A 14,516-nucleotide genomic window follows, 5' to 3' on the forward strand; every position below is an offset into this window, starting at 1 on the left:
TTGAATCAAATAGAGCTGTGCAGGCCGCGGACAGCCGCGCCAATTAATCACATATCACAGTTTTTGCAGCGTGACGTCGCGTGCGGGGAGCTCTGGACCTACTTTAATTAAAAGGCTTTGTTTTTCTTTGTGTTGCTGGCATGCAAGCAACACTATATACTGGTACATTTTTTGCGATGGGTTTTCTTGACTAAAACGCCAAAAAGTCACGTAGAAAATGAAAAATGTTTACAAAGGAGATTCTCGTATTAGTAAGATCCCTCAATCAGAAGACTTCAAGCGATGGTTACATAGGCATTTTTACAGAGAAATTTTTACTTACAATTATTAATGTTTTTTTGTTCACTTTTGCGCAGTTTACGTATCTATTCGAATCGGTTCAAGTGTTTCTGATTTGGAGATTTTGCATCCATTTTAATTTTTTTTTACTAATTTTTAGTAATAATTTCACTGATTCATTCATGGAATCTTTATAAGATTAAAAATAATACCTGCTAATACATATTCATTTATATTAAACTAGGGGCCGTCCGCGACTTCGTCCGCGTGGAATCATTCCCGCGGGGACTCCGGGATAAAAAGTAGCCTATACGTTATTCTGGGTCTTCAGCTACCTACATACCAAATTTAATTGTTATCGGTTTGGTAGTTTTTGCGTGAAAGAGTAAGAAACATCCATACTGACATCCTGACATCCTCACAAACTTTCGCATTTATAATATTAGTATGATCACCTTTAAAGGCGTCAAAGAGATTCTAAAACTTAAAAGGTCGCGGTCACTTCATTAGTTTCATGTCGCCGCGTCAGCGCGTAGTGATAACGGGGGACAATGCGGCGGGGCTGGGCGTCGCTTGCGCAGGTATAAATAACGCGGCGGCGCTGCCAACACGTTCCTCGAACGCTCTTCTACATGTGGAACTAGAAATTTGTATGGTAGCTATGTGAATGTATTTGCACAGCTCCGATGAGTGACACATTGAGTCGTGACTATTATGACTGCGAGTATTTTAATCATCTTCAGATTTATATGCTGAGTATAAAAATTATAGCGTTTCCAGGGTGATGCCTATTCAAGAAATCGCGGTAAATCGTAGGATTAGTTACAAGTTAAAAGAAGTGAGTTGTCCGCCCCGTCTCCACACTGACAGCATGCGATAGCCGGGCCCGTGTAACGTGGCCGACAGCTTTTGTAATCTTGTCCGCTCAATCTAACGTTATATAGCAGAGTAAATTAATTTTTGATGCTTGTAATAATTTTCACCTCTATAGGTTGGACTCTTCGTCACTGTTAATGTCAGTAATTTATTTGAAATTGACATAATCGACATTCACCACAGATCCCGCGCCGCGACGGCTGGCGGCTGCGGTTAGTTCCTGATCATCGATAATGCGTGCGGTATGGCCTGACATTTCTGGTGGAGCGCGGAATCTGAACGCATTCTACGCATTCCATACAAATACGAACGTATATATATATTGGTGTAATTATTTAGTGATGTTCCTCATTATATATTTAAAGCAAATGTTTATCTATGATGAATAGCGACGTATGCTGTCAATTATTTTGTCGTACAGTGACTAATACGTTATCAACCGCATTTTTAAAAGCATTTTTATCTGTGACGGTGATAAGGGTCACCTCCCATTACATAAATCATGCTGTTCCTGATAAAAATGTTATCAATCACGAGTACCGCTAAAATGAGCAGTTGCGAGGCGCCCTCACCACTTCCGCCTCCCGGCTGCGGGCTCTCAGCGTTGAAGCAAATCGAACGTGATCCGAAGTTCGCATCTCGTCTTACCGCTGGATAGTCTTCTATCGAAAGTCTATAGAGGAGAGTTTTGAAATTAAAATCAGATAGCCAAAGTATGAATACCCCGGCACCACTAGTCGCAGCCCGTCCCGTTCGGGCCGCACCGCAGCGCAGACGAACAGGTGCGCGGTCGGGAATAAATCAAGCGAGTTGGTGCGAGGCGGCCGGGCGGTGGAGCGCATGAGGCGGGCGGTATTGAACACGATGCATGTTCTCAAACAAGATTGTAAATTAATTTCAGAAAATTGTTTCCTAGTAAGCTCTACTTTTAAATAACTTTATGTTACCAATGATTCCCAGACTATTTGTCGTTATTTGTATACATACATACACACACCCATAAACACAGATCCCGGCCTTGTCAATATAGGGAATCACAAGTCTCGGAGGCTTATATAAAGAGCTGAATTACTTAATGATGGGATTGAGCTTCAGTGATAGCGACAGGTTGCTACGAGTACTAGCTCACAAAAAAGAATTCCATGTCAACAACATATAATCACGTATATATCCCTGGCTGAGCTGAAAGGCTGTATGATTCAAACTGTATGATTACAATGCAACATATTTTAATACCACATTACTTATATGTTGTCCTTTTCCGATTTGACGCTACGTTATTAACAACGAAAAGTAATGATCTTAGATACTGTTTTACAAGGACTGAGGAGTTTATTGTAAACAGATATTCAGAAATTGGTTAATCTTCGTTAAACGGGAAAGTTCGGACAACAATTGAAAGAATTTCCGTCAGATTTATCAAGATAAATTCCAACACGAGGCTGCAACGTAAACGTCTCGGGATTTATGGGGGGTGCAGTGGGGGGAGGGGCGGGCTTTAATCCCGGGACAAAGGAGCTCGATGGCTGGTAGTTAGATCTCGGGGCTGACACAACACTCCGCATTAGCGGAATGCTCTAAACATTACCATAATTTCACGGTGCGATAAATATTTCAAATCACCTTAAACTGGGTATAGCTTTCAATTTGGTTGAAGAGATTTCTACAACACCAGTGACACAGACGAATCAGATCAGCAACTGGGAATAAAGATGACGATTTCCATAATTATTTCTTAAATTTGTGTATAGGGTAGACATCAATAAATAAGCTTCAATAATCAGATGCCAAGAATGATCATGGCTCGTCTTGATTAAAATAAAAGGTTTAGAGGTATCTCAGCTAACGTACTAAGCTTTCAATTTCGCGATCGCCAGAGCAAACAGCGCGGCTGCAGGATGTGTGGAGTGGCGCCATTAGCGCGGCCGCGAACAATGCCCGTTAGCGACGCCATTACCGCGACAACGGGACAGGCGCGAGGGTCGCTAACACGCGGGACACATGTCCAGCGTGAGAGGGAAACATTAATGTAACGTCAGCAGGAAGCCGCCTCGCCGCAGAGTGTTACATCAACATATCACTATTTGTAACGGAAAATGTGAGCACGTAATAAAAGTGAACCTTTTTTGGACACCACAGAGATTTTAAACATCTGGCCCGAAAGCCGATCGCCGGACATTTTAAAATAAATGTTACTTGGCAAGAATACAGAAAGTAGTAACTTTTTACCCGACTTCCGCGTTTGGTTATAGTGGAATTTTCAAGGAAGAAAATACTCATACGAATATTGTACTTTTTTATATCTGTTCAACATTTTACTGTCACTCGCCACAGAAGTTGTACGAACATAGTTATCAAAGTGATACAGTCGCAATACGTGTTGAAATCTTCGCTGCACATTGGTCAGATGGTAAGCGTCCTATGGATAACAATCGTTTCTCATATATTCAGGAATCAGAATATTATAAGATAATAATCCAGTTTGTATGCTCGCCGTGTGGTTCCCGGCACCAATACAAAAAAGAATGGGACCACTCCATCTCTTTACCATGGATGTCGTAAAAGGCGACTAAGGGCTAGGCTTACATACTTGGGATTCTTTTTTAGGCGATGGGCTAGCAACCTGTCACTATTTGAATCTCAATTCTATCTTAAAGCCAAATAGCTGAACGTGGCCTATCAGTTTTTACAAGACTGTTGGCTCTGTCTACCCCGCAAGGGATATAGACGTGATTATATGTATGTATGTATGTATGGTCGCATGTAAGTGTTGAAGGGACTAGACCTGGTGGCGTTCAGAGATTTCAAGCTCACATCTAACTCTCACACCTCTTTGTCATTTTCCTTTGTCTCCGACATGGTCCCGATCAAAATTGTATTATATATAGATATATAGTATAGTAGCTATATTTATATATCCGACATGATCATTGTTTTCATGTTAATTATATACTTACGACTGATACTATTATGTTTATTCTGTGATTATAATAAATCTTTTTAGATACGCATCGCAGTATATATGTAGGTAAATATATATTCAAAATAGTATGTCATTGCCAAGGATATGGAGGGCTTCAATTAATTTGACTGCTGCATACAAAATTAAATTGAATGGAGCAATTTGCAAGCGATTTCTCAACATACGTCAATTTCAGTTGAATTTGTATTGGAATCAAATTTGTTTTCGACAATATGCATTCGATACGTATAGTGCACAATATTTTCATAAAACATTTAGAAGTTGTCTATATCGTTGTACTGGAGGGCTGGAGGACGGCCTCGTATATTGTTGATACCTATCCCCGCGGGAGTTTTGATAAATCTTCTCTTATTGCACCTCCACACCAAAATAAAGAACCTTCATCTCAAATTTCAAGTCTCTAGACCCTGCGGTTTGGGCTACGCGTTGTCTGTCAGTCACTCATTAACGGAAGAGTTTTGATTACATAATATTAATTTCTATGGATTATTATTATTGGAAATGAGAGCGTGTCACGCACATGTCGGAATGTCGTTCATGCAGGCGTTCCCTTCACCGCAAAGTTGACGTGTTTCAGTCGCGGGCTCTCCTCCTTCGTAAATAATTTCGTCTTGGTGTCAACCAATAGGGCGAAGATCTATTATTAGATTATAGAAGGTGAGGTCATAGTTACGTATTCTTTCAGCTCAAATATGTTTACCTTGTTTCGCTAGCTGTCACTGCCCACATTTGTGGTCCATCATTGTACTATCCAACTTAACGCAACGTCGTATTGAGCAGCTAATGAATGAATGTTTTGCTACAAATTCTAGCGGTATGTTTCGTTCAAAATGGACTTTACTGATTTAAAACACTTTCTTCAGAGTTGGCTCCATCGCTTCGCACACGCAGACACAAGGCCGGCTGAAACGATTTCATTAACGTACGAGAACTATTTATAATGCTTGTCACTTGAACGAATACGTCACTACAGCGTATGTAAGCACTAAAATTGAAGAGCAAGATAACAAGAATAGTTAGATATGATCACAGAAAACGTAACTCTATAATTTCTGAGTTCATCGACAAAGCATACTCTTAAGTGTTCTCAAGATATCTTGTTTTCTTGGATATAAAATTCAAATGATATTCCGAGTAGTTGCGGAGTGGTAAAGCTTGTAAGCGGGCGCTCGCAAAATGCTAAACAGGCGATTTTGTCGCTGCTTGCTCCGACGCCTCACCGGGCCCACAGCTATACAACTACACCACGCAAGCTGCCGGCGTCATCTCTTATTCAACATGCGTAAACTTTCCGCAAAGAAATAAAAAAGGTCTATAAATATCAAAGTATTATTGAGAGGAATGTAGGCGTATCTTTAAATATCTCATACCATTTCGTATTAAATTTTCAATTGGGTGATTTTCTTTTATACTTTTACCATCGATAAACATACGTTATACGTATCACGTGTATATCATATTACTTTAGAAAGAGCTGATAGTCTCAAAAGTACTAAAAGAGCACGTTCAGACGGTTGGTTTTATGATAGAATTGAGATTCAGATAGTGACAGGTTGGTGTCCGTCGTCAAAACGAAGTTATTATCAAGAATTCTGTCGACATTTGCAACGTCTGATCGCATTATAGATCAGTAGGTCGCGGAAAACACCTTAGTTTTTACGTAAGAAATAAATACTTAAGACTGCTAGTAATTATACCTGACAACGTCACACAGCTTTTCATTTCATTGTCTTGAATGACCGCGAGAGGCCGCGACTCACAATCAGTGCGAAGCCTGCCCCGCCGAGCGCGGCGTCACTGCGAACAGCTAATCATTCACGACGGAACACTTCGACAGTTCGAATTCATTGTAGCCAATCGAATTATGTCGCACGAGAGTCTATTATGTCTGCAACTGAGTCAACAACGTATGAATGACAAATTACGTGTTCCATTAGCCAAATACAGCGTGTCAGTGAACCGTGAACCAAAGTTGTGGGAATTAGCGATGCTTTGACATGCGAGCGATATTGCATGGTGCATGAATTTCAATTCTATTGCTAAACCATCCTGATGAACGTAGCCATTCAGTGTTTTCGAGACTGTGGGCTCCGTCCACTCCGTAAGGGATAAAGACGCGATAGATGTAGCATGTATGTGAATGGGGCCGATAGAAGGAGAATACCTAGACCATGATCAAATCGGAGACGTCCTGGCGAAAGGCTAAGTCGTACTCTTGAGCTATGCTCTAAAGCTAATTAAGGTAATTTTATCAGTGTAAAAAAACATTATTTTTATCAATAGCTTACGTGTACCACCTTAGACCTCATATTACATACCATCAGATTGATCGAAGAAAAACGATTTAAAATTTTTAGCAAAAATATCCGACGAGCTTGCAAGAGACTTACCGATGTGGAATCGAATGAAGAATGCAGGGATCGTGTCAAGTTGAATATTATCTCTGCCTGCGGAAAAGTGACGTGATGTATTTTAGTATGTATTGTGGATTGTGTTGGTGATAGTGGCCAAGTCCCCAGCTCGGAGCGGGCTGCGCAGACAGCCGGCGCCGCGGATCACATGGGGTTTGTCGTTATTAAACGACGCCGCTGCCGAAACTGCGCCTTTTAGATATGTTCTAATTAAGGGTAATAACATTTATGACTTATGAATGACTGGCCTGGGAAACAACAGATATAACAATATATTTGGCCAAATCATATTGAAACCAAGAAACACGAGATATGAGCGAAGAAACGATTATTTTTCATAATTTCTAATGAATGCGACCTTCGTTGAACAAATTACTTTCCCATTAGGTTAAATTAACTATCCAATTGATATTATAAATACAAAAGTTTGTAAGGATGCTTGTGTTGCTCTTTCACATAAAAACTACTGAATAAATTTTCTTTAATCATTCTCTATATGTATTCTAATAACATAACATAAATTTATAAAGATTGAAGGCGGGCGAAATGCGGGCAGAAGTTGATATAAACATTTCAAGTGAACCTTAGTAATTTTATACAAGATTCTGAAATAATGTATTCACGTAGGTTTAGCCGCGGGAACGTTTAGATTGAAACAATCAGAATCCAAGCAAGGGCCACGTGGCCTTGAGATGTGATGGAGGTCAGGCGGAAAAGCGCTTCATAGTATTTACTCCTTCTGATGTTTAGTCGGAATAAGGAATGCTGCGTGGGCGATATCGCTTACTACCGGGGCGAGGAGTGGTGTAGAGAGGGGGGGGGGGGGATGGGGTCACACGGCACGGGAAGGAAATCACTTGGCAGCCCGCGAAGAGGGGAAACGACCCGCCGCGTCATAAACATGTTAGTTTTACGGCGAGCGTCACAGAAAAATTTGGTTCATGACAATGGACCATAAACTGTATTATTACTTTATGTCGTAGGCGTAAAGTTGCCATATTACATTTTAATTAGATATTCATGTTACGTTATAATGGGTAGTTAACATAACATGTCAAGTTCAAACATGATACGCGAGAGCCTTTCGACACAGCCTTCAGAAATGGGACGACCAACTCTAAATAATTTGTAGACTGAATCCCAGACAGGTCCTACCTCTTACAGAAAATAAGATTTGTCGTGATTTCCCCGCCGCCTGGAGACCGCTTGCAATCTGTCACATCGCTTGACATGACTGTGCACCTTAATTCGTACAAAGAATATTGAGCTTTCATTATCAAGTTCTTGTGATATATATTTTAGTATCATTTTATTACAAAGATATATCACTATTGGAAAAACATTAGCTTCCTTTTAATCCCCGCCATTCCCCACTACGCGCTGTTCCTAAATCACGGAGCGCCACTTGCCTCGGTCGTAAAAAACTACATAAATCTCTGAATTATTTTATCGAGCAAGTGCACAGCATGCGTTTAGATGTTTTCGTTGTTTATCTGATGCCGCTTCTCCGGCCAACGTCTATTATATGATCCGCAGCGCACTCAAATTTTATATACTTATTGGAAAAGGTATGTGGTATGTGGGTGACAAAGAAAACCATTTCGTATATAAAATTATTATATTGGAAAACGGACTTAGGTCCTTGACTTTAGCTACAGAGAGTGCAAATGGGAATTGGAAACACTCATAAATGAGAGAAATAACATTTGAGTACGTTTAAGTTAGTTACAAAATAAAAGCATCAATTCCCTCCTGATTATAGAGCAAAGCTCCGGGCTAAACCTTTGTGCGTATGTTGGGATTCCTGGAATAACAGTTTGTGGTTTAAACCAATGCGGAAGTTGTTATCGAAATTCATCATTATGATCGAAATTAGTTATTAATATCCCATCAATCCCGCGGGAGACAAGAGTTGGGAGTTCGGGACTTACTCGTACATGCTTGCGGCGTATAGAGTGTAGCGATGTGAGATGTTGCCAACAACTTGTGAGGCTTGTTAAGTCCTTAGTCTCTCTGCAGTAATTTTACAACAAAATTACGCATCGCGTTAGTTTTTACTCAAAACGGCGACAGAATGACACCTCAGTGACTTATAGAGATTACGAGAGACTATTGTTATACCTTTTTACCACACCCATTGGCTTCCATCCAATTGTAATAAGTTATTGTTGTAAGTTGTAGTATCCTTATCTGAACTTTAATAAAGCTAAGCTTTCCGAGTAATTAAGAACTGAGATAAGATTGAAGACCAAAAACATGGGACGAGATAAGAACGAATCGCAATAAAAGGGTTCTTAAATAAACAAGTCGTGACTGTTGCGAGCTTTCATGGACGGTAGGAAACTATAGGTAGCAGTGTAATTCCTTTTTGTCAGAGCCTGAAATGATTTTCTTTTCAGTATATAAAAAAACGCAAACAATTCAATTCGACTGATACAGTGTAAGTATGTTTATAACCACTAAAACGAATTTTCTGTGAAAGCACGACTTCAAACATTATCTAAAATACTGGATTGATAACGTGATATATACAACCAAGTGTACAAAACATAAGCATGTATACATCGATGCGATAGACTGCTTGTAAAACTTTCCTCCTAAATGTTTCAACAGCTCGACTCGCTTCAGCGCTTGAAACTTATAAATCTTTTCCGCTACATTCGCCTCTAATGTTGCAGCGAGCATAAAAAGAGCGCTTAATGCTGTCTGTAGACGCGGCAGGAAACGGTTGAGTAAACTTTTTGTATCCAATTTGCCCGCTGTGAAGGGACACGGGGCGAGCGGGCCGGCCCGCGCGTATACAATGCGCGGTTTATCATGTTCGTGGGCATGTCTTTAGCAACCGGAATTCTATATTAAGCAGAATAAATCAACGATAGTTTCGGTCGCGCCAAAATATTACTCCCGCACTCCACTCCATGGGGAAATTTTTCAGGACAATTTAACCATTCTTTAACTGCAGCTACGTGCATAAATTTTAAGTGTGGAGACGATTCTTTACAGATTCATTCATTCATTCAGCTTTGTTAACATTGCCTTAGATTTCGAAGCAATCGCTTGCCCATACAATTTTAATGAATACAATATATTCATCAAGTCTTTAATATAGAGATCAACCAAGACTATAACAATTACTTTTACTATTTTTATATAAAAATAGTAAAAGTATAACAAAGCAGATTTATTTATTTACTATAAAATCGTATTAAAACTGCTAATAAATCACTGGAATTCACAATTTTGGGTGTAATTGCTCACGGAACCTGAAACTTCACGGATATCGGAGCCGTCATTGGTCAATTCAAAATAAACGTCCAAATTGTTTATCTAAGCACCGAAAACAATGATATTTATAACAAATTTGTCAATTACCCATCAGGCTGCCGTGCCATCCAACTCCAACTATAAAATCCGTCTGTTTAGAATAGATTAAGGTTCTGGTTTTACGCCGCGCTGCAAAACGTTTCCTCTCTGAGTGGAGTTCAGAACATTTCTCACCGCGCTAGTGGTTTATTGCCACTTTGACACTGAGACGCTCGCCTTCGTGCGGTAATTACTGTGGGAGCGGCGGCGGAAGTGAACCGCGCCGCGAAGTGTCAGAAGGTATTGTCTCACGATCTTGCGCCTCACAAATTATACCACTAGGAAAACTGAAAACTGGTTTAAGAAACACCACAAGTTGTTCGTCTATAATGGTGTCACGTATCTCATAAATGGCTGATACTCGTGAACCGGGACATACTTCTTGTTTCATTTCAACTTGGAAATTGCTTATAGAAATGTATAATTGCCGCACGTACGCTCCGGCAGGATTCGCGGTAGCAGCCATTGTTGATGTTTAAGCAAAGTGATTATAAAACTTTAAATACTCAAATGTCTTTTACCTGAATTCATTGTAAGCATTAAAGGCAGCCATTAAACAGTGGCGATAACTCGTCAAATTGTGAAAGTTGGACGTCTGCTGCGACGGTGTCTATCTGTCGGAGTCACCCTTAAATATTTTGTGAAAGTTATTTAATTACTTTGCTAATGCCCTTCGTTAAATTAATTCTCTTAGACATAAAAGATTTTGCACTTATTGTTTCAGGACAATGCCAATACAAGCATATTTTGCGCAAGTCAATCATACATTTTCGGAACTTGGCGATTCAAAAGTATTTTTTCATTATTCCAGTACTTTATATGTGTAGAGAAAAGTAAATATCTCAATTAGAAAAATATATATATTCAGTCATATTATCCCACATCCACATGATTGAAATCTCAGCCGTCAGGGTCGCTGTCGGGAGCATGTCTACGTTGTTTCACGATATTTATATGAGAGCATCAGGTGCTGAAATAGAGTTTACCGATATGTTTTATGAATCAGGAGGAAGTGAGACGCCGCGATTATTTTTATCTAAAGAAATGCATCGCACAAAAACACGATTAGTCGCAGAGTGGGCGGTAAATGGTCGTGACCGCGGAGTGGCGCTCTTCAAACGCGGCAAAAACGCGCGGTCGTTGAAATCTTTTCAGCCGCGCACTCGGAATCACTTGACCACAAGGCGCAGCAAAAAAGAACTACTCGTACAAAGATGCCACAGTATTTTTTACAACTCCACATTATGATCTCAATTTTCTTGAAAGCCAAACTAGCAACGCCCAGCGTATCTGTGGCAGTGACGAATGTCAGCGACTCTACTGTGAGCGTCCCTGATGGGTGCCGGGGAACTTTCGGGAATACAGACTAACTCAGAGCTGTCATCAATCACATTATAACATACCTACCTATACAATTGTACTCAAATACATTTAAATGTGAGTAATGTAATTATTTTAGGAAAATAAATTACATAGTAATCTAATGTGATCGATTGAGTAAAGCTTGTAACATCACTAATGAGAATATAATAGTAAGGAACACGTATTACACACGTAATACAAATCTATGTCACTACAAAATAATTATTAGGAGACTTCCGAGTAACGTTATCATGTGTGACTACTGTGTATATTGATAGCGAAACTAACCGGTGGTCTCGACCGAGTCACCGGCTGTAACAACTATAAAATCACCAATCGCCTTTATCCCGGAGACTTAAGCGAGGACTACATATTAACACTTGCTTCGTCCCGGCAACAGCATCGGTTGCTCTTGTTACAGTACGAGTACTCACGGCCTGACCTCTCGCCGCAAGCACTATGAATATCTAACGCACAAGAAGGAGATTAGGGCTTCAAGTGCGCTCTGTGCGCGACCTTGACCACGACGACTGTCATTTATTCTGGATTACAGTAATCTCCGAAATGATTCATCAAGCGACGTGGAGTTATCGTGCTCGTGCGTTGCGTAAAAAGCCAAAAAAGGGCAGAGGTCGGCGCCGGCGGCGGGAGGGCCGTCACCTGCGAGCCTCTGTTGGATCATACATACATACATACATACATAAAACCACGCCTCTTTCCCGGAGGGGTAGGCAGAGCTACCTCTTTCCACTTGCCACGATCTCTGCATACTTCCTTTGCTTCATCCACATTCATAACTCTCTTCATGCAAGCTCGGCGGTTTCGGGTACGTTGGACTTATGTTTATCAAAAATAGTGTTATTTCAAAGCAGGCGACAGTTGGAGCGGTGCCGGGGACACGGCCGTCAAATTACGTGTTTTATTTTCACCAAAATATAATTTTATCTCTTTTGGCACGCACTTTTGTACAACAAACGTTAAAAGGTGGGTATGTCGCGATGTGTTCGAACTTTTTCAAGGATTAGTGAACAGTAAAAAATATTTACGCCCGGAGCGTTCCATCGGGATCTCAAACTCGATCAACGTCTGCAAATTTACTAATTTTAGGTCCACCAAACAACTAATCGAGACAGTTTAATTCTCTAGATACACCTAATAGCTTCAACCAAATAGGGTTGTTTCATCAGAACCTGATTTATGACTTCAGGATCACTGACGTCATTAATTGAATGTCGGGGTGCTGCTGGATAATATTGATGGTTCTCTACGAGAGACTGCGGTGTCACTCGTATGATATATTAATTCTGCACCTATCCTATTCGAATAAAAATGAATAGTGGCCTGTTTTAATTTGATAAAAGTAAATATTATGTAAGTTGATATTTGTACCCCAGCTATAAAATTAGAGATGCAAAAAAATTATCACTGATTACGTGTCGACTTTTTCAGTTTTTAAGAAACTGAAAGTAGGTATATGTACGAATTAATTAAAATGTTTTTAAAAGTTTCTCAAGAGTTTCAAAGAAATTCCGTAGTTTCAAACTTACCTCAACGACTGAGGACGTCAGCTCGTCCGGCCATCGGGCCCCAGCTCCTGTGTTATAGTTCCTGTACAACAGTTCCACTGTCACTTCAGCACTTCACTGCAAGTCCCCGGCCTCCAGCACAGGCCACACGGCGTCGGGAGCTCGCGAGCGGGCGGCGCGGGCGGGAGCGCGCGCGGACGGCCGGCACGGAATGCCGCGCGGCGAGCGGTCGGCGGTACATTGCGGCCACATATGATAAGTCAGAGCTCTTTTTCAAGAAAATTAATTAAAAGGTTTTCAAACTGATCACTGAGTGTTCGATCTTCACATTTTTCTTTTTGGTTGTATTAATGAAACTCAGGTGGCTACAGTGGGTTCTAATGCTCTATATATTTTTTTATAAACCTTTATACTTATTATTCAACTGAATGCTTGAACCTCAATTCGATTATAATTAACTGGGTTTATTTGAATCTCAATTTTATCTTAAAGCCAAATAGCTGAACGTGGCCTATCAGTCTTTGCAAGACTGTTGGCTCTGTGTACTCCGCAAGGGATATAGCCGTGATTATATGTATATATGTATGTATGAACTTGTTCAAACGGGTATAGTATGTATTTCAGATTTCACTTTCAATTTTAACCCATTTTGACAATCTACTATCTTGTTGGCATATCAAATCACCCTCATGGAGTTACTATTATATTCGCGAACAAAATTGGGAAATAGTAACTTCAGGTACATCAACAACCGAACAAATTACAATCCTAATCCAGGTCTCAATGATGTTCCGACGATTGCTTTGGTACCAGTACAAAAAGTGAGATATTAAATATTCATTCACAATTTGTTTCCAAAACTTTATTTCATACGTTCACGAAACTCACTAGTTGTAAAATTTGGCTCATGTTTTATTTTTCTCAGAATAATAATCACTTTTATTTCCAAGTATCTTGCGTCCTACACAATGTGTTTCGCAATGAAATTAGTCATGTTGGTAAACAAGCTGTTTCTGAACAGGTGTCGGCTCGTACAGAGATCTCGCGCTGTAAGTTTTACAGCAAACGAAATACGAGCACCGCGTAGACTTCACCACCGCGTGTGCTCCGCGCGCGGCTGTTCGTGTACTGTTTGCAACGTCCACGGTTACGTTATATCCCAATGTCAACTAATAATTATAAATACAAAAGTAAGTTTATGTGGTTGTTCATTTGTTCGTTACCTCTTTACGGGTTTTCTACTGAACCAATCGTCTTGAAATTTTGCTAGTAAGGCGAAGCAAGATGATCGTTTCTCAACACTCTTTATATTTCCATTTGATTCAAGAGACAGAACAGTCATAGAAACCATTCTCAACACGCGCTGCCTTTAATTCAATGCGCTGCCCGTTCCAGATTGGTATTGTAAAGGTCGCCCATGACGGCACCACTTTCCGAGTCAATGAGGTGTCCTGCCAGTCCGTTTAATTTGTGTTTCCTGCGCGGGCGCCGCGGCGGAGAAGGCCACCAATACAAGAAAGAGCAGCGGTTCCTGTTGTGATCTTTATAATTGTGTGAAACTGAACCGGCAATATAAATAACATATGTGGGCGGCGCGCGCGCATATCACTCGCGGAGCCACGCACGCGACACAATTAACTAAATAAATGAAAAGGGTCAAGCGTGAGTCTAACTTACCGATGTGAAATTTCAAAATTTGCTGTAAGCCAATATATA

The 14,516-nt window shown here is 40.4% G+C and overlaps 1 protein-coding gene across 1 annotated transcript in view; it reads right to left on the reverse strand.

Annotated features, from left to right (window-relative positions):
- LOC106132955 (FMRFamide receptor) overlaps nucleotides 1-13,054 on the reverse strand; it is a 36,017-nt gene extending 22,963 nt beyond the window's left edge. The window contains exon 1 of the mRNA XM_013332534.2: nucleotides 12,822-13,054. The gene's annotated coding sequence lies outside the window, so the exon portion shown is untranslated. The remainder of the gene's footprint in view (nucleotides 1-12,821) is intronic.
- Nucleotides 13,055-14,516: the final 1,462 nt, after the last annotated feature.

Source organism: Amyelois transitella, chromosome 4 (genome assembly GCF_032362555.1).
Source record: "Amyelois transitella isolate CPQ chromosome 4, ilAmyTran1.1, whole genome shotgun sequence".
Lineage (NCBI taxonomy): Eukaryota > Metazoa > Arthropoda > Insecta > Lepidoptera > Pyralidae > Amyelois > Amyelois transitella.